Consider the following 20,521-nt stretch of genomic DNA (forward strand, 5'->3'; position numbering starts at 1 on the left):
AGAGAGAGAGGGGTGCCTGTCTGCAGGCCAACTTGCCTTGGATAGAGTAGGACCCAGCCTGTTTTATGCCTGAACACAAACAGTAAACAAAGACTCAGAACGACCACTCCAGACATTACAGTGATGAGCTCATGATTTTTATAACAACCAGGATACATTACGTGTCTAGGCCTATTTATTTACCCTAGCGTGTACGTCCACTGTTATCATTTAAGATTGTCGTTGTGGCCTAGTTGTTGTTTCTCACACACACTCACACACACTCACACTCACACACATGTTGACTCTCTCCCCCATCCAATTGGGAGAGAGCTGTGTCAGTGGGCAAGCGAGTCTTGGTGAAATCCTGCTAATGTGAGTCACATCCCATATCCCATGCACACCGTGCTGGCCCAGAGATTAGGACTGAACAATTACAGCCAGATCCAGGCAATCTCATCAGAGCTTGTTTTTTCACAGCTGGGATCAACACCACCGTGTGTGTGTGTGTGTGTGTGTGTGTGTGTGTGTGTGTGTGTGTGTGTGTGTGTGACACCGGCAACAAGAAGGGCACCAGATTAGGATTAGGATGAAAGGGAAAAGCCAGGGGGATGGCTCTGGCTGGATCATCTGATTAAGTGATGAGTGAGAAGTTATTATCATGCTAGCTGCTACCATTGCACGTTGTTTTGTACTGTAATGGATCCTAGTTTTAGGTCCTCTGTGTGTGTGAGTCAGTGTGTGTGTGTGGTTCATACATGCGTGTGTGCGTGCGTGTAAGTGTATGCATGGGTTGGCCAGGCCTGTGTGTAGAATGCAGAGCAGCCTGAGGACTGTTGTCCTCGAGTTCACCATACAGTATATCTATGAGACCCATTACCAGTCTGTCTCTCAGTCCTCCCTGAGGATGACCAATCTACATCCCACTCTCCTCTCAGCCTCTGATCACTGGGCCTGCACAGCTATTGGCTCCCAGAGATTGGGTGCACTCACACACACACAGACTTAGACACACACACACACACACAGTTGGTATTGCACTGAAAGTGCTTATGAGCATGTTTACAGATTCCCTTTTATTAGTCATTTTAGAGGAGAGGTAGCATCACCAAATGGATGGAATGGTTTAGGACTATTAGAAGACAGGACAGTCCAACATAGTAATCAAATCAAATCAAATGTAATTTGTCACATGCGCCGAATACAACAGGTGTAGACTTTACCGTGAAATGCTTACTTACGAGCCCTTTCCCAACAATGCAGAGTTAAAAAGTAAAAAAAAAATGGAGGACCTTCCTCTGACAGTGATGTACTGGGCCGTACGCATTACCCTCAGTAGCGCCCTATGGTTGCATGCCAAGCAGTTGCCATACCAAGAGGTGATGCAGCCAGTCAAGATGCTCTTAATAGTGCAGCTGTATAACTTTTTGAGGATTTGAGGGCTCATGCCAAATCCTTTCAGCCTCTTGAGGAGGAATAGGTGTTGTCGTACCCTCTTCACGACTGTGTTGGTGTGTTTGGACCATGATAGATCCTTAGTGATGTGGAGACAGAGGAACTTGAAGCTCTCAACCCGCTCCACTACAGCTCCGTCGATGTGAATGGGGGCGTGCTCGGCTATCTGTTTCCTGTAGTCCACGATCAGCTCATTTGTCTTGATCACGTTGAGGGAGAGGTTGATGTCCTGGCACCACACTGCCAGGTCTCTGACCTCCTCCCTATAGGCTGTCTCATCGTCGTCGGTGATCAGGCCTACCACCGTCGTGTTCAGTCCCGGGAGGTGTTCAGTCCCAGGGTCCTTAGCTTAGTGATGAGCTTGCAGGGCACTATGGTGTTGAACGCTGAGCTGTAGTCAATGAACAGCATTCTCCAGTAGGTGTTCCTTTTGTCCCTTTTTTTCCAGGTGGGAAAGGGCAGTGTGGAATGCAGTAGAAATTGCATCGCCTGTGGAGCTGTTGGGGCAGTATGCGAATTGGAGTGGGTGCAGGGTGTCTGGGATGAGGGTGTTGATGTGAGCCATGACCAGCTTTTCAAAACATTTCGTGGCTACAGATGTGAGTGCTATGGGGCGATAGTCATTTAGACAGTTTACCATAGCGTTCTTGCGACTATGGTGGTCTGCATGAAACATGTAGGTATTACAGGCTGGTTCAGGGAGAGTTTGAAAATGTCAGTGAAGACACTTGCCAGCTCGTCAGTGCATGCTCTGAGTTCGCGCCCTGGTAATCCTTCTGGCTCTGCGACCTAGTGAATGTCAACCTGTTTAAAGGTCTACTCACATCTGCTACAGAGAACGTGATCACACAGTCATCCAGAACAGCTGGTGATCTCATGCATGATATGGTGTTGCTTGCCTCGAAGCGAGTATAGAAGGCATTTAGCTTGTCTGGTAGGTTTGCGTCACTGGGCAGCTCGAGGCTGGGTTTCCCTTTGTCATCTGTGTTAGTTTGCAAGTCCTGCCACATCCGACGAGCGTCAGAGCCGGTGTAGTAGGATTGATCTTAGTCCTGTATTGAAGCTTTACCTGTTTGATGGATCGTCGGAGGGCGTAACGGGATTTCTTATATGCTTCCGGATTAGTGTCCTGTTCCTTGAAAGCGGCACCTCTAGCCTTTAGCTCAGTGCAAATCTTGCCTGTAATCCATGGCTTCTGGTTGGGATATGTACGTACAGTCACTGCAGAACCTCAAAACTTCCTTAATATAAGAGATTGCGCACCAGCTGTTGTTAACAAAGAGACACGCACACCACCTCCCTTGAGTTTACCTGATGCTGCCGTTCTGTCCTGCCGATGTATAGAAAAATCAGCTAGATTTATATTTTCCATGTCCTTGTTCAGCCACGACTCGGAGAAACATAGGATATTACAGTTCTTCAGATCACGTTGATAGGATAGTCTCGAACGGAGATCATCCAGTTTATTCTCCAGTGATTGCACGTTCATCAATAGAACGGAGGGTAGAGGCGGTTTGTCCACCTGCCGACATAGTCTCGTCAGGTATCTCGCACACCGGCCTCTATAATGCTGCCTCTGCCTTTTTCAAGTCTGGGATTTGGGCCTGGTCCGAGATGAGCAGTATGTCCTTCAGAAATGTTTATTTTCCATTTACAATCTGTAGAAACAATGAGAATAGAAAGGTTCAGAACATTTGTGAAACATCACAGCACAGTTGAAAAATATATGGCAAATAGAAATCCAATATGGATGGTGTTAAGAGATAGATGGCAGGGGTTGAATGGAGCTGAAGGTTGGGACTAATAACAACTAATAACAACAAGATAACTAATGTAAAACATACTGTGTCCGTAAAACATATATAGGTTATAGGTTAAGAACTTTTGTGAAAGAGCACAGTTTGAAATATATGGCAAATAGAAATCAAACTGGATGGACATCAGAAATAAATTGGAGAGGTTGAGGGTAGAGGAAGGACAGGAGTAAAAACAAACAAAATAGAACTATTGTAAAATAGTCTGTGTCCATACAATGTATATCGTATGTATAAGCTGGAAGTAGAGGCCTAAGCGTTGTTGTTCACTAGTTTACTCCAATTAGGGGAGAGGTGGTAGGGTTAGAAAGTAATAAAGGAAAATATACATTTTTAAAGGATATGTATATATATGTATGTGTATGTATGTATGTATTTATGTATGTATGTGTATATGTAGGCTATGTATTTATATGTGTATGTATATGTGTGTATGTGTGTATGTATGTATAAAAACATATATGGGAGATTGGAAGTGATGCAGACAATTATATTGATGGAAGCTACAATTTATCTGCAATATTAAAGCTGAAGTAGAAATCCTCATCCAAATGTCCAGAAGCTGTTTTTGGTCATAGAAAACAATGGCAGAAACATTATGTACAAAAAAGTTAAGATCAGCACAAAAAAACACACAAAATAGCAATCTGTAGTAATCACTGAAGGCAGTGAACCACAATCTGTAGTAATCACTGAAGGCAGTGAACCACAATCTGTAGTAATCACTGAAGGCAGTGAACCACAATCTGTAGTAATCACTGAAGGCAGTGAACCACAATCTGTAGTAATCACTGAAGGCAGTGAACCACAATCTGTAGTAATCACTGAAGGCAGTGAACCACAATCTGTAGTAATCACTGAAGGCAGTGAACCACAATCTGTAGTAATCACTGAAGGCAGTGAACCACAATCTGTAGTAATCACTGAAGGCAGTGAACCACAATCTGTAGTAATCACTGAAGGCAGTGAACCACAATCTGTAGTAATCACTGAAGGCAGTGAACCACAATCTGTAGTAATCACTGAAGGCAGTGAACCACAATCTGTAGTAATCACTGAAGGCAGTGAACCACAATCTGTAGTAATCACTGAAGGCAGTGAACCACAATCTGTAGTAATCACTGAAGGCAGTGAACCACAATCTGTAGTAATCACTGAAGGCAGTGAACCACAATCTGTAGTAATCACTGAAGGCAGTGAACCACAATCTGTAGTAATCACTGAAGGCAGTGAACCACAATCTGTAGTAATCACTGAAGGCAGTGAACCACAATCTGTAGTAATCACTGAAGGCAGTGAACCACAATCTGTAGTAATCACTGAAGGCAGTGAACCACAATCTGTAGTAATCACTGAAGGCAGTGAACCACAATCTGTAGTAATCACTGAAGGCAGTGAACCACAATCTGTAGTAATCACTGAAGGCAGTGAACCACAATCTGTAGTAATCACTGAAGGCAGTGAACCACAATCTGTAGTAATCACTGAAGGCAGTGAACCACAATCTGTAGTAATCACTGAAGGCAGTGAACCACAATCTGTAGTAATCACTGAAGGCAGTGAACCACAATCTGTAGTAATCACTGAAGGCAGTGAACCACAATCTGTAGTAATCACTGAAGGCAGTGAACCACAATCTGTAGTAATCACTGAAGGCAGTGAACCACAATCTGTAGTAATCACTGAAGGCAGTGAACCACAATCTGTAGTAATCACTGAAGGCAGTGAACCACAATCTGTAGTAATCACTGAAGGCAGTGAACCACAATCTGTAGTAATCACTGAAGGCAGTGAACCACAATCTGTAGTAATCACTGAAGGCAGTGAACCACAATCTGTAGTAATCACTGAAGGCAGTGAACCACAATCTGTAGTAATCACTGAAGGCAGTGAACCACAATCTGTAGTAATCACTGAAGGCAGTGAACCACAATCTGTAGTAATCACTGAAGGCAGTGAACCACAATCTGTAGTAATCACTGAAGGCAGTGAACCACAATCTGTAGTAATCACTGAAGGCAGTGAACCACAATCTGTAGTAATCACCGAAGGCAGTGAACCACAATCTGTAGTAATCACTGAAGGCAGTGAACCACAATCTGTAGTAATCACTGAAGGCAGTGAACCACAATCTGTAGTAATCACTGAAGGCAGTGAACCACAATCTGTAGTAATCACTGAAGGCAGTGAACCACAATCTGTAGTAATCACTGAAGGCAGTGAACCACAATCTGTAGTAATCACTGAAGGCAGTGAACCACAATCTGTAGTAATCACTGAAGGCAGTGAACCACAATCTGTAGTAATCACTGAAGGCAGTGAACCACAATCTGTAGTAATCACTGAAGGCAGTGAACCACAATCTGTAGTAATCACTGAAGGCAGTGAACCACAATCTGTAGTAATCACTGAAGGCAGTGAACCACAATCTGTAGTAATCACTGAAGGCAGTGAACCACAATCTGTAGTAATCACTGAAGGCAGTGAACCACAATCTGTAGTAATCACTGAAGGCAGTGAACCACAATCTGTAGTAATCACTGAAGGCAGTGAACCACAATCTGTAGTAATCACTGAAGGCAGTGAACCACAATCTGTAGTAATCACTGAAGGCAGTGAACCACAATCTGTAGTAATCACTGAAGGCAGTGAACCACAATCTGTAGTAATCACTGAAGGCAGTGAACCACAATCTGTAGTAATCACTGAAGGCAGTGAACCACAATCTGTAGTAATCACTGAAGGCAGTGAACCACAATCTGTAGTAATCACTGAAGGCAGTGAACCACAATCTGTAGTAATCACTGAAGGCAGTGAACCACAATCTGTAGTAATCACTGAAGGCAGTGAACCACAATCTGTAGTAATCACTGAAGGCAGTGAACCACAATCTGTAGTAATCACTGAAGGCAGTGAACCACAATCTGTAGTAATCACTGAAGGCAGTGAACCACAATCTGTAGTAATCACTGAAGGCAGTGAACCACAATCTGTAGTAATCACTGAAGGCAGTGAACCACAATCTGTAGTAATCACTGAAGGCAGTGAACCACAATCTGTAGTAATCACTGAAGGCAGTGAACCACAATCTGTAGTAATCACTGAAGGCAGTGAACCACAATCTGTAGTAATCACTGAAGGCAGTGAACCACAATCTGTAGTAATCACTGAAGGCAGTGAACCACAATCTGTAGTAATCACTGAAGGCAGTGAACCACAATCTGTAGTAATCACTGAAGGCAGTGAACCACAATCTGTAGTAATCACTGAAGGCAGTGAACCACAATCTGTAGTAATCACTGAAGGCAGTGAACCACAATCTGTAGTAATCACTGAAGGCAGTGAACCACAATCTGTAGTAATCACTGAAGGCAGTGAACCACAATCTGTAGTAATCACTGAAGGCAGTGAACCACAATCTGTAGTAATCACTGAAGGCAGTGAACCACAATCATGCAAATGTGATGTGGTCTTGAGTAAAACTCAGAAATCCTGTTTTTTACTCATAATTTGCAAGAGCATTTCTTATTTTCCGTATTACTACCTTCACAGCCTCTATGCAGTAGAAAACAGTATTCTTCAACTACATTTACCAGATGCTCTTATCCAGAGCGACTCACAGGAGCAATTAGGGTTAAGTGCCTTGCTCAAGGGCACATCAGCAGATTTTTCACCTTGTCAGCTCGGGGATTTGAACCAGCAACCTTTCGGTCACTGGCCTAATACTCTTAACTGCTAGGCTACCTATTCTTTGGAGTCTGACCTTAGTGCATGGCTGCAGTACTTCCAATGATTATGTAAGAACTGGTTTCGGTAGTTACTAGCTAGCTCCAGTATGGTACAGGACCACAGGTTGGTGGCACCTTAATTGGGGAGGACGTCTCCTGGTAATGGCTGGAGCTGAGTGAGTGGAATGGTATCAAATACATCAAACATATAGTTTCCATGTGGTTGATGCCATTCCGTTCGCTCCGTTCCAGCCATTATTATGAGCCGTCCTCACTTCAGCAGCCTCCACTGTATACAGGACGGATGTTACCTAACCATTATCAGAGTTGTTTCTCTTTAGCTCAGTTGTGAACTTCCTGAGAATTATTGATTTCCTGGAGGTTGGTGTGTTCAAGGAGAAACTGTGTGAAGTCTTAAAGTCTTCTGTGGAGCTTTGGGGTGTTGCATTTATTGAAAGAGATCTGGTTGCAGTTCAGAGTTGACTTTTGTCAGTTCTTGGAAGACGAATAAAAAGCTAAATGTAGCAGCTGAGCACGTATGGGTCCTGCCACCAAGAGAGGATAAACATACTTTGTGGGTTCTTACGAAGCTCAAGCAGAGCTCCTTTTGAAAAGGAGTGACTTACCACCTACCTACCAGAGACTGGAAACACAAGACCCTAGTGAGAGCAGGAAATGTCTGAGAGGACAGCACTCTAACTCTCTCTCCCTCTCTCCCACTCTCACACTCACTTTCTCTCTCTCTCTCTCTCACTCTCTCACTTTCTCTCTCATTTGCTCTCTCTCTGCCTGGGAGTCAATTTTGGCTCTGTTGTGTCTACCAGGGTTTTCCAGTGAGTGGCTCTACGAACCCATTTTGGTCCTTGAGGCAAACCTGGGGTATCTTGGGATAGGTGGGGGAGAAAGACTGGTGAAAACCCATTTCTGAAGTGGATTTGTGCCCTTGTAATTCTGATTAATTTTGACCTGTTGTGCTAATTTTAAACAACACATTACAGTAAGCATGAACACAGCAAGCTCCGGGCGAAACCAGGAGCTTAGCGGCTTTGGGAGGCTTATGAGCAGCAGATGGCATTTTAAGCCGGACTTAATAAATTGTTTCCATTAAACTTACCGGCCCACACATACTGGATTAGGCGAGCGGAACAAAAGAAGGAGGAGAGTGAGCAGAAGGAGAAAGAAAAAAAACAATTGCCACCAACACCACACACGACTGACTCACCATTTCACTTTCACTGTGGCCACGGTTAAAGGTGGGACATGGTTTAGGCTACTACTGCTAGACTCACAGAGGTGGAATCCACTGTAGTTGGATATAGGATGTCAGAGAGTATTTTGCTTAATTGACGCGAGGGTAAACAAATAAACAAATGGATAAACCCTTAAGCTTCTCCTGTGGAGGATTTAGCCTTGTTTATCATTACCTATTAATATATAAACACCATATAACACAAATAATGTGGTATCCCAAGGATTGGAATTCAGAATAGCTTTCAGTATTTTTAGTATTTTTCATATCGAGAATTCTCAGTATCATTGTTGAGAATCCATTCCTTGCAGGGCTGAAGGGAGAATGCACCCCCCACTCCTCTCCCTCTCCCTCCTATGAGCTCATGGTAGCTCTCTAAGCTCTCATTATGTGCTACACAGCCCAGGGTCCCCATGTCCAATCGCTAATCAAGCGGCCTGTCTGCTCTGCAGCCCTGCCTGCTTCAATAGGTGCCGAGTGCCCTTTGTTCCTGAAGGCTGCTGTTTGCTGCATGTCAATAACAGGCCAATGGCTTCAGCTCTGCTGGCTGGCTATAGCAGCCTATAGGCCCACTCCACATACACAGCCTTCAGGACCTCAGCGCTGTGGCAGCACAGTGTTTGTGGGCTTTCACCATTAAATAATGAATAGAGGTTGACCCTTTGACCAGCTAATCAGCTTTACAGGTTGTTGAGTCTGTGTGGAGTGTAGCGGGTGGGGAGGGAGAGAGAGTGATGGACTGGGTTGGGCAGGGGTGGGCTGGGGGCGCAGAGCTGGGCTGGAGTGGGGTGGCAGTGCTGAGCTAGCTGGAGGGGCTGAGTTTGGCTTGGCTGGGGGTGGACAGGATGTGTAATAGCGAGAACACAGGGAGGGCTGCAGGGGCTTTCTGTAGCCTACGCAGCCAGATTAGAAGGCTGTATAAAAAGCAACCGTCACTGCGGAGGAATCTAAACCTGGTGAACCTCACTACGGTACCTACTCAGATTGGTTTGACGAAGCGCAACTCGCTGGAAATGCTTTCTTTATCAGGGCCTGATGGCCTGTATTGACAGAGTACTTATGTCTGGGCGTTTGGCACACAGGCCGCAGACAGACAGACAGACAGTAATGTATGTGTGCTGTGCCATGGGGAGCTGGGTCACTCCAGAAGAACCATCCTGCTGCTGGATGTTCCGCCCATAGACTAGAATGATTATATTTCTATGGTTCCGCCATCACTGCTATCCCCACACTACCACCTCTGTGGTTATTGTCAAGCCTGCGCTAAAGCTCATTTGTTTTCCTGATTCAATTTACATTTTAAACAGGAGTAAATCCTTTCAGAATACCCAAGCCCTTAATATGTTTCTCCCTCCCTGTGCTGTCTGTCGTGTTCTCAACGCCAGCCGGGGGGAAAACAGTGGGGAAAATGAAGAAAAACAAACAGTGGGAAAACCAGAGCGTGTTTGAGTTTGTTTCTTTATTAATCCTCTCAGTTATTATTGTTCATGATCATAGGAGACCTTATGAGCTGCGTGATGTTTTTGGAGAAAGCGTGTGTTATTGATGCTCCTTTTATTGATAGTACTAATGCTGTTTGTGCAGTCGTCCCTGTCAGAGAGATGAAAATAAATAGAGGGAGCGCTGCGAAGATAAGACACGTGTTTAATTATTAATTGAGCCATTACTGACAGAGATTGCCTTTTTTGATTTAAGGCAGGAAGCTGGCTTCAGGGAGAGAAAAGGCTATTACAGAATTCCCAGCTTGCAATGCAGCTGTCCATTGCTCTGCCAATGCGCTAGTGGAAAAACACACCCTGTTAAACCGCTTATTCCATAAATTCTTCTTCTTCCATAAATTCTTCCTCTTCAATATTTATAGCGTTTTAAATTACAATGACATTGTCATGTTCTATTTATAGGGAGAGGGAGGTGGGCGTGGCAACAGGACTAAGCCACAGCACCTTCCTGGTCACTCCACTCCTCTGCTCTGGAAACCAACTGGAGGGATTTGTTAGGTTTATATTACAGTTCAGGAAATGATGTCAGACCGCAACACACTACATTTGTCCTGTGTTTTTTTCTTTCTAAATATGCTCTCTTTTTTTCAAAGTCAATTTTCTAAGACAGAAAAGCAAATTGATTCAGTCAATTCAGTCTTTTCTAGAAGGGCAATTAGTTCCCTTGTAACGTCAATGCTGATATGTCACGCAATCCCTGAGTGCTTTGCTAGTTTCCCCCTTTAGAGGGACTATTAGTTCCATTAGACTACTGCTTGCTCTGTGCGAGACCTCGCTATTCATGAAATATTAGTTGCACTGTGTTACGTGGGGACTTGGCATCTGAACATTGGCCCAGACCAGATATTTTAGCAACTTTACCTGGAGCTTGTTCAGTAGGCATGAAACTGATCAAATTTGTACAAAACAGAGTGAAACCAGGAGGATTTATCTAAACTTATCCAATACGAAACGCTTGTTTTCGTTTGCCCTTGCAAAAAGTATTTAAAACATTTACCCACTTATTAATACAGTACAACTCTAGACAAGAGCTACGTTTTAAAATGTTTTGTTACATTGTGCCCTAATGATCATAACCCACTTATAGTAGCATCCAATGCAGTCATGCCAGTGCAGTGCCAGTCTTCCTGTTCTTAAAGGGCACTGTCAGGCTGGTAGGAAACCCAACACCTGTCCATCATCCTTATCACTGGCTGTCGTCCATGTCAGTGTCAGTGGGTGGTGCAGGGCTGTTGTGACAGAGAGTGGGATTGTAGTTGAAGGCTTTGTGATTAGGCCTCTCTCTGTGCAGCTGTCTCAGTGGTTCATTGACTGAGTATGGATCCAGCTATAGTGCTGCTGAAGAGACAGCACTAAACAGCTAAGTGAACAATAAGAGAGCAAACAGCTAATGGAGCAATTACTAAGAAGTCACTTGTGACCATCACAGCTCTTTTCTGGGAGGTGGTTTATGAGGGCTGTGTCTGGTCATACAGCTGCATAGCATATTGTTCAATATTATTTTAATCATTTATCATCTCAGTTGTGCTTCCTATTTCAATACAGAGTGATAGGTTAGTAAATATTAGGTTTACTACATTGAATCCTCATACTGTCTTTATCTCTGAAACATAAAAACTGTTTAGTGCCTAACCACCGAGCAGCCTGAGTAGCAGAGGCAGGCTGTGCCTCCTCCTCCTTCTCCTCTTCCTCCTCCTCCTCATCCTCCTCCTCCTCCTCCTCCTCCTCCTCCTCCTCCTCCACTCAGAAAGAACAGAAGAGGTTGAATTGTTTCAGTGGCCATCTGAGTACCGCTTGGCTCTATCAGCCATTCCCCCGGCCAGCCGAAGACACCGTCCGGGGGTCAGGGTTAAATGATAAACTGTCGCACGGGCACTTCTGTCTTTATTTTCCAAGTGTGTGATTCTCATCACCTTTACACCTCCCATGTGTAAACTTCTGCCATCAGCAGCGCTGCGCAACAAATCAGGAAAACAGATGTAGACTTACTGCGGCTGTGACCTCGTGGTGACACTTCCTTACACCTCGGCTGACATTTCTATTTGTAGACACATCACATCAGACCACGCTCGGATGAGCCCGCCACACACCATGGTACTGAAGCAATAAGGCACGCTTGATGAGGAAACACGAAGCAGGCCCATTTAATCAATGATCGGCTCATGTTTGCGAGACAAGAGGGTGAGATATTGTTTAATATAATGTTTGTTAGCTAATGTTTTCTCTGCGGCAGCTGACCACACACTTTGAACAGAGAGAGGATGGTAAGTGACTGGCTAATATTGGAGATGAACTCCTTTTCCTCCCTCAGCAGCTGAGAGTATAGACAGGACATAGAGATAGTAGAAACAACACAGCCCAGCCCAACCCTACTTAGCTATGGTCTTCCACTGCTCTGCTTGACTGAGCCCCGGGCCTCTAGCCCCTTTAGAAAGCCCAGTCCTCTCTACACTCGTAGAAAAAAGGGTTCCAAAGGGTTCTTCGGCTGTCCCCATAGGATAACCCTTTTTGGTTCCAGGTAGGACCCTCTGTATAAAGGATTCTACATGGAACTCAAAAGGGTTCTTCAAAGGGTTCTCCTATGAGGACAGCCAAATAACCCTTTTAGGTTCTAGATAGCACCTTTATTTCTAAGAGTGTAACTACCTCACTGTGGCATGGCTAGGCTGTGAGATCAGAGGGTTCCTGACGATGGAAAGGCTCGTTTGGAGATAATCTGCTCTCCCCTGCAGCCATCTTGTGAGGCATAAGACCACTCCGTCACATAGACAGAACACTCTCATCTCCATGGAAATGAGCCACCAACCTACCAACAGCACGGTAGCTTCCTTTTTTCTGTGACCGTTTCAGTAGGGGGCTGATCTAGTGCTGTGGCACCACTCATCTGAAGCCAGTATAATAATCTCCTTCTCCAAGTGAAAGACAATCAGCTGCAGCATAGGCAGAGGCATTTGCATTGTTTTGGTTGGGAAATGCATGATGGTTGTCTTATCTCTGAAGCTAGTCAGCCTTGAATGTAACGTGTGCTGTGTGTGTGTGTGTGTGTGTGTGTGTGTGTGTGTGTGTGTGTGTGTGTGTGTGTGTGTGTGTGTGTGTGTGTGTGTGTGTGTGTGTGTGTGTGTGTGTGTGTGTGTGTGTGTGTGTGTGTGTGTGTGTGTGTGTGTGTGGATACTGCTCCGCTCGCTCACAGCCTGTTTTTTCAAACCTTTCTTCCTAGCTCCAGTTGTTGTGTGAGTAAACCTTTCTTCCTAGCTCCAGTTGTTGTGTGAGTGTTTTCGGCTGCTGTGTTTTGTTTGAAGAAGATCCCAGCTCCCATCTCTGTACATTTAGTCTGTCTGTGTTGTTCATTCAGAGCCAATGTTGTTTGCAGATGAGACTGTAACGTTCATTAACATAGTCAGATGGTAGGTGATTGTGGCCAAACATGCAGCTTGGATAATGTACAATTACTGGCAGAGGACAGTCACCAGCCTAGATGGATATTACAAACATGCTTGTAATGGATTTTATGTTTTGGGAAGCAGTTCACACAGGCTTATAAAGATTAGAAATCCACAGCCAAGAACAGGATGGACGTAAAAGGGTTTAAATTCCATGACGGGGAGAAGGACATCCATACTCCATACGCTGAGGGAGGGAGCATGCCAAAAGGGTGCTGTGGGGGAAGCATGAGTCCAAGCAAACAGAAATATCAGCCGTGGCATATGAAGTATTTTCATAGGAGTCGGGTGGTCCACTTCTGGTATTTGTACAGTACGCTAGCTCTCCCTCATGTGGCAGCATGAAGTTAGTGTATGTGTTGCTGTCAGTGCTCACTTTAAGACATTAGAGCCTCTCTGTCTGCTACCACACAGCAGGCTGAGACTACAGACTACAGCTTTCTCTGCTCCACAGAGCACCACACATTTAGGGTTAGTAGTGATAGACCCCGGCAATTAGCCCTGAACTCAACACATTACCAAATGAGTAATGAGATATGCACCACTGAGGAGAGTTGTGCTCAAATCAAACCCCACATTTTACCCCAGCAAGACCTTGCCAGCGTTATTAATCGCTCTCCATGTTTTGTTAAGAGAGACAAGCGGTAATTCGTTCAGACACGGGGTCTGCTGTTTGGCTTTTGGTTTTGGCTACTGCTGGTATTCCCCACGCTGCGGCTCTGGGCCTGGTCGGCTCTGACTGGCCCACTAATGACTGCTCACTCTAATGCCCCATTCAGACATCCAGAGCAGCGACCAGAGAGCCTGTTATTCTAGTGCTGCTGTGGAGAGGAGCAAGCAGCAGGACTGAGAGACCACTGCTGTTTGCTTTGGGTGGAAATGGAGGAGAGGAAGAGAGTAGAGACATAGTTCTACATCACCTAGGGAGCACTGAGCACCAGTTATCGCTAGATAGGTCAACTATTTTACACAGACACACATGCCTTACAATTAGATGTAATGGTCTTGAGATCGTTGGATGCTTTTTGTTTTCTTTACAAAGGATTTCGTCCAGATGTGCAGTATGGCCAGCCTAAGGTTTGGAGTTGGAGTGTTGACTGAGTGATAGACTATAAGTGGATGCAGTGTTGTGCTGGAGAGCCCAGGAGGCCCTACAGGAGGCCCTACAGGAGCCCTTGTAGACCAGCTGTAGTATAGTGCTGTGTATTAACTGTATTATCAGCCCAGGTCCACTGTAGTGTCAGGCTAATCTTGGAGCAGGTGTGGCAGAAACAGTGGTAGTGGCGTCAGGGTCTTCAGAGAGGATGAGCCATCTGTGCCTCAACCCCTTTAAAGCTGTTAAAAGACACTTGTGACACTCTTAGCACACACATTTACACACAATCAACTCAGTTATTGTGCAGAGAGAGAGAGAGAGAGAGAGAGAGTTAGAGAGCGAGAGAGAGAGAGAGAGAGAGAGAGAGAGAGAGAGAGAGCGAGAGAGAGACAGAGACAGAGACAGAGAGACAGAGAGACAGAGAGACAGAGTACCTCAGTCTGGTTTTTGTCTTTCCCATCCAGAGGTTTAAGACAACAAGCAGATGCTACAGGTACTGTGAAGTCATCATCAGATAATAGTAAAGTATTTGATTTGTTCCATCTCGGCTTGCCGTGTGTAACAGTGAGCCAGAAGCTCCTCTAGTTGTTTAGACTGGTTTCATCTCCTGAATCCGAGTCCAATTTCTCCCCTGGCTCTAAATCCCCCAGCCGTCACACCTTCTCCTTCTCTGTGCTCAAAACAAATCAATTCTTCTCTGCACGTAGAGCAGTAGAGTGAAATGCTACAGCTCATATCAGTTTTGAAACTGACTAACATGGCTACTCTGGTGCTGCCGAGTGTTGGCCCAGTTCCTCAGGCCCTATCAGCACAAAGTGTGTGTGTGTGCATGCATGCGTCGGTGTGTGTGTGTGTGTGTATGTCAGTGATGAGAGCAGACAGAGCTGTGTGTCTTGCAGAAGGGAGGCAGCCCACAATAGCCCCACAGCTCATGGGCTTGTCTCCATTAGTTTTCTTGACATGACTTCCTGCCCTCTGCTCCCTCTCTCCTCTCCTCTGCCTTATTAACTTCCCCTCCCTCTCTCCCTCTCTTCTTCCCTCCTTCCTTTCCTCTCTCCCTCTGAGTATGTGTTTATGGCTCTCTCTATCCTTCTTGCTCTCCATGGCGGCACTCTAATCAAGAATGATGGATTGGGTGCTAGGAGGCACTGGGAATGTTTGCTAACCTGATACACCAACGTATTCTCACCCCTTTTGTTGTCTGTGTGGAGGACATCAGGGATCTCAAACAGCGGAGGAGGCTTTGTGTGTTTTTATAGTTAAGCTCTCTATTCTAAACATCTGCACCTTAGTCTTCTAACTACGTCATCAGCTTTGACAAGACAAGAGATGTATAGCAAAAGGGGCTTTCTTTCTTTCTTCCCCTCTCTCAGTGTGCCATTTAGAAATGTCCCCTCCTTCAAAATGTCTTCAGCTCTGACTAATGAAGATTGGAGCTATTTTATATTTTCTCTGAGATTTACTCATTTTGAATGTATGGCAATCAGAGGAGGAAAATGGCATCTCTCTCTCTCTCTCTCTCTCTCTCTCTCTCTCTCTCTCTCTCTCTCTCTCTCTCTCTCTCTCTCTCTCACTCACTCACTCACTCACTCACTCACTCACTCACTCACTCACTCACTCACTCACTCACTCACTCACTCACTCACTCACTCACTCACTCACTCACTCACTCACTCACTCACTCACTCTCTCACTCTCTCTCTCTCACTCTATCTCTCACTCATCTTCAACAGCTGTCCCGTCTCCATCTGCAGCCCTAGCCTAATGGTAAAGCACCCCAGGAGCAGCTTAGCACTGGTCACACTCTGAACAGAATCCTCCTATAGGCTTGGTGTTGATTGCATCAGTGTGTCTGTCTACTGGACAGCTTGTGTCCTTGCATTTGAAACCTAACCTCGGGCACTTTCAATCTCATGGGGGTGATATCTATAGAGAAACAGCCATCCAACCCCCCCTACCCTAGTCTGGTAGATAGTGTTGTTGCTAGTAATACTGTTCCTCTTGTATAGGATGAACAACAGTGGGTGTATTTATCATGGAAACTCATAATAACGGTCTGCTAGTGTTTTTATCTGAAATCAATAAAAGTGCATTCTTCTTATTCGGTTTGGTCGATTATAAACTGTATTTATTTAATTTCCTTTGATTACCCATTGATCATTCATTTTGTCTCAGGCGTTGTATGTGTCCTGTGCACAAGCCCATCCAATAGGCATACAGTATGTCAATCTTCTGCATTTAGGAGCTAGGCCTATCTGTTTCTGAGAGCATATATTTACTCTGAAAAACCGTGATGTATAGGCTAGTCTTTGTGATTCTTTGGTGAGTGCGATTTGAGACATCTGTGTGGAATTTCAATTGGAAGCAGGAATGCATTTGTGAAGGATAGACCATTGACAAGCTCTAATGAGTACATACTGTAGGTATTCAGGCAGCAATCTAAAGCCTTTGATCATTAGAGACCGTAGAGAACCGAAGGCTTGCAATAACACCAAGGTAAAACATGGAAACAGTACAGAAACATGCAACAGTTGATGGATGATCTCATTCCAACTGACGACATTGTTGTTGATACAAACATAGTTTTTTATTGAATTTCAGCTTAGCTTCACTAAGAAGCTTGCTGTACTAGTATTTTACTGAATAAGAATCAATTTCACGCTGTTTATAAAAGTACAATCTTGAATAATTTGCATAAAACAGGTGGGAAGCTACATCAATATCTTGACTAAAACCCACAGTCCAATCAAAGCGAATTGACACAGTTATCTGGCAAGCGCTTGACAAAACACAATCTAGCAGAAAATATTTATTCTACCCCTTCATGGTTCTGAACGGCAAAACATTGAATGATGGTATGACAAATGGTGAAGAGCTGTCAACCTCCCAATTGTTGCTTTGTTTCTGGGGTGGAGAGGGGAGAACAGTGAGGCTATATATTGAAATAGAGAACAGAGTGGAGAAGAAGAACAACAATCCCTGTCATGCCACTTGGGATCTGTTGAAGGATTTTCATTCAGCCATTTCCTTCCATTGAGAAGTAATCAGTTAGTCACTGAAAGATAATACTATATCCACTTAGTGACATGTGGGCTCGTTGCAGGTTCGTTCTTGAACTGGCGCGGTAGAGTACCTTTATTTACATTTCCAGAATAAAGCATATCCTAAAAACACATCTCTGCTGAGACTTGAAGCTTGGAGGTCTTGTTTTCCTGTCCTGTTTTTCCCTCCTTTCTTTGTGGTTGTAAACCAGCTGGTAGTCTTCATAAAGCATGCTTTCCTGCAGGGCAACAAAGCAGTATTGTGAGATTGCTAAGGCATTATGCTAGCCTAAGTAAAGCTGCCACACTGCTAAAGAATTACAGCCCACACTGAGCTTTGTGGTGTCCTGTAGACTCTGAAAAGGTCTTGAAGGTATCAGAGAGGAGACGCAGGGAGAGGTGGGGAGGCTTGGTTGGTTCATTGGTTGGTTGGTTGGTTGGTTGGTTGTCTCTCTCCACTGCTCCATGATGGGAACAGTAGTCCAGAGCCTTTATTAGAAGTGGCAGGCGTTGTCTCCAGTCATCTAGGTAATTTCAGCGCTGCGTCCTCTCCTTTAATCAATCGAGACAGCTGCCGCCGCTGCGTTTGAGTCCATTGGGCGAGCGTGTCGCGCTAATTAATGGATTGATAAGGCCTTTGCGCTCAGCTCCGTGCCGCACTGCACATCACAAACAACTTCCTGAGATTTCCTTGAAGTTGATAGCTGTTTCTCCCGCTGTCTGTCTGTCCACACAGTCCCCAGGGCAACTGCCTTGGTCAGGGGTCAACAGCAGTGAAAGGGGTCACATTCCAGGCTGCAGGGTGGCCTGTGTGTGTCAGAAGAGCCATTAGACTTGAGCTTTATGTTGAAAGGCTGAAAGATGTCATCCGCCCTATTTTCTTCAGGAAGTCTCAGTGGCACTGACCTCATACAACCCGAAGGATTTCATATGAGGCTGGGAGTGATGGGTTTTAGGGTTTGGGAGGGGGTGGAGGGGTCTTGTCCTTCTGGAACTCATTGTGGCCAGAGTTTAATTAAAGTTTAGAATGGCCCTTGGAACAATGGTCTGGTTTGGCCACCACAGAAGCAGAAATACATGGCTTGGACCAGGTTTTGTCCAGTCAGCACATACAGGCATCCAGACTTTTATTAATAAACCTTTATTTTGACAGGGAAGTTTTACTGAGACTAGGGTCTCTTTTTCAGATGAATTCTTCATAAATACATCAAACATATATTCAACATACAATATACAAAATTACAAAACATATTAAGAAAAACAGACACATTTATCAACATAGAGGTCTCTGATCATTTCTCTGAACTGACCAAAGGGGACCAGAACACCTCATTTCAGAGACCTCTGTGAGTTGTTCCACATAAAGGGTGCTAATCGGAATCTGCACCACCCCCTTCGACAGCAATCACATGTGCCACAGGAGAAGATGGCATATGCGTGGTGCCACATATGTCCATGTGGGTTTGAATCCAAGCCCAGCATGCAGAAACAGAGACACTGATTCATACCAGACAGGGCTGCCAGCCCAACTCTTCCAAATTAACATTAGGTGCCCACGATGAATGTGCATGCTTTGACAGTAAACGTGTTACAGCTTCACACCCATCCCATTCTGTTGCCATCCGAGTCCTTTTGTCAGTTGCAATGGGACAGAACTAATTGAAACACGCCAGCTGTCCACACTTTCTAGATATCTTGGCTGCCTCTCCCTGTTCATTTCCCATTAACATCTCTGAGTGATTTCACAAAGCATTGCCTTGGCCTCCCACTAAACGCCATTCCAAACGCTCCCAGGCAGATTACATAGTGTGAGGATGAGGAAACTGACCATCGGAAATTTAGCTGTGAGTTGATTATTAACGTGACGATTTGCTGCTACTCAGCTAACCGGCCTCCCATTCCTTCATTATCCTCCAAAAGCATTTAGATCAAAACACTGCGCCTCTTTCTGTTTTTCTTCTTGTAACACAGAATGGCTCGCAGGCAAGCAAGGCAGCAATGAGGTGTTGATTTCCAAGACTGCGGTTGGTTTCCTGTCTCCTGCCAGTATCTGTTTTAATCATTTTCCACAGCCACTCAGTCGTGAGCTAGAGCTAGCTAGGCCTTGGCATGCACAGACAGACGCTAGAGAGGTAAAAGAAGAAAAAGCCCAACGTTGTGAATTCCGCTACTGAGAAACAGGAACGTTTCCTGTTAGAACAGTACCAATCTGGTAGGGAGATCAAGGTGGAGTGTGTTTGCTACAGAACCGTCTGCATCCTCCAACTTCTTCAGGAGAATCCTCGCTTGATTTATTTATTTTTTATATATCCTCTTTTTGTGGACATCCCAGACTGTTTATGTTCTGGTAAAGTGATGATGTGATGTGAGCGAACCGCAGTATTTGCCTTGTAAATGGGAACGCCCGGTGGGCGAGGTGACTGGGGTGGCTTGGATCTCTTCTCTCTTTTCACAGCGCCAGGCTTCAATGGCCTCTGGTCATGATGGAGAGAATTTACATACCCCTATGTTCTAATCTTAAAACTTTATTTGCATACAGGTTAAAATCTCTGATTTGCATGATTTAGGGTTTTGTTGGCGACTGAATTAGAACATGATTTAGATATCTAATCCAGCGGGACGTTGGGCTCATTTGCAGGTGGCCATCCCAGGTGTGCTTGAAATAAATGGCAAAGCATTGACAAAGGGTTATTTTCTATTCTTTGCAAGTCATCCATCATTTGAGTATCTACTGAAGTAAATCAAGACGTTTGGATGCAAAAATAGTAATTATATGTGCACACAGTAGAACTGCTTTGGCTCTCTATGGTCTGTTGTTGTTTCATTGAAATACTCTTGTATTGTTCATTGATTATAGACAACCTCTTATTCACAACCTATTCTCCCCAAGGGGCAAATGGGTTTATGTGAACTAAGTCATGCACGATCAGTCAATGGGAAATATCATTATACTCTTGGTAAAGTATTTATTTTTAGGGCAATATCAGTAGAAATTTTACAAATAGGGAGGTTCAAGACCCTTGTAAGACATCACAGTAAAATGGAGGAATGTATTGCAAAAGGAAATAGCAAAATGGCATTATACTGGGAAAGATGGGTTAGTCTGTGGACATCGGAGGGTTGGAGTTAACATCAGAATGAATGGTGGATTGGCCGCTGTGTGTGAAAATCCAGAACTTGTACCGTACATGTGAGCGAAACATTTTATCCGTTAGTCTAC

General features: G+C 44.6%; 1 protein-coding gene across 6 annotated transcripts in view; it reads left to right on the forward strand.

The window, feature by feature from the left end:
* Positions 1-20,521, forward strand: part of LOC121530631 (autism susceptibility gene 2 protein-like) — a 375,807-nt gene that overhangs the window by 331,968 nt on the left and 23,318 nt on the right. The gene's annotated exons all lie outside the window — the stretch shown is intronic.

This window comes from Coregonus clupeaformis, chromosome 18 (assembly GCF_020615455.1).
Source record: "Coregonus clupeaformis isolate EN_2021a chromosome 18, ASM2061545v1, whole genome shotgun sequence".
NCBI lineage: Eukaryota > Metazoa > Chordata > Actinopteri > Salmoniformes > Salmonidae > Coregonus > Coregonus clupeaformis.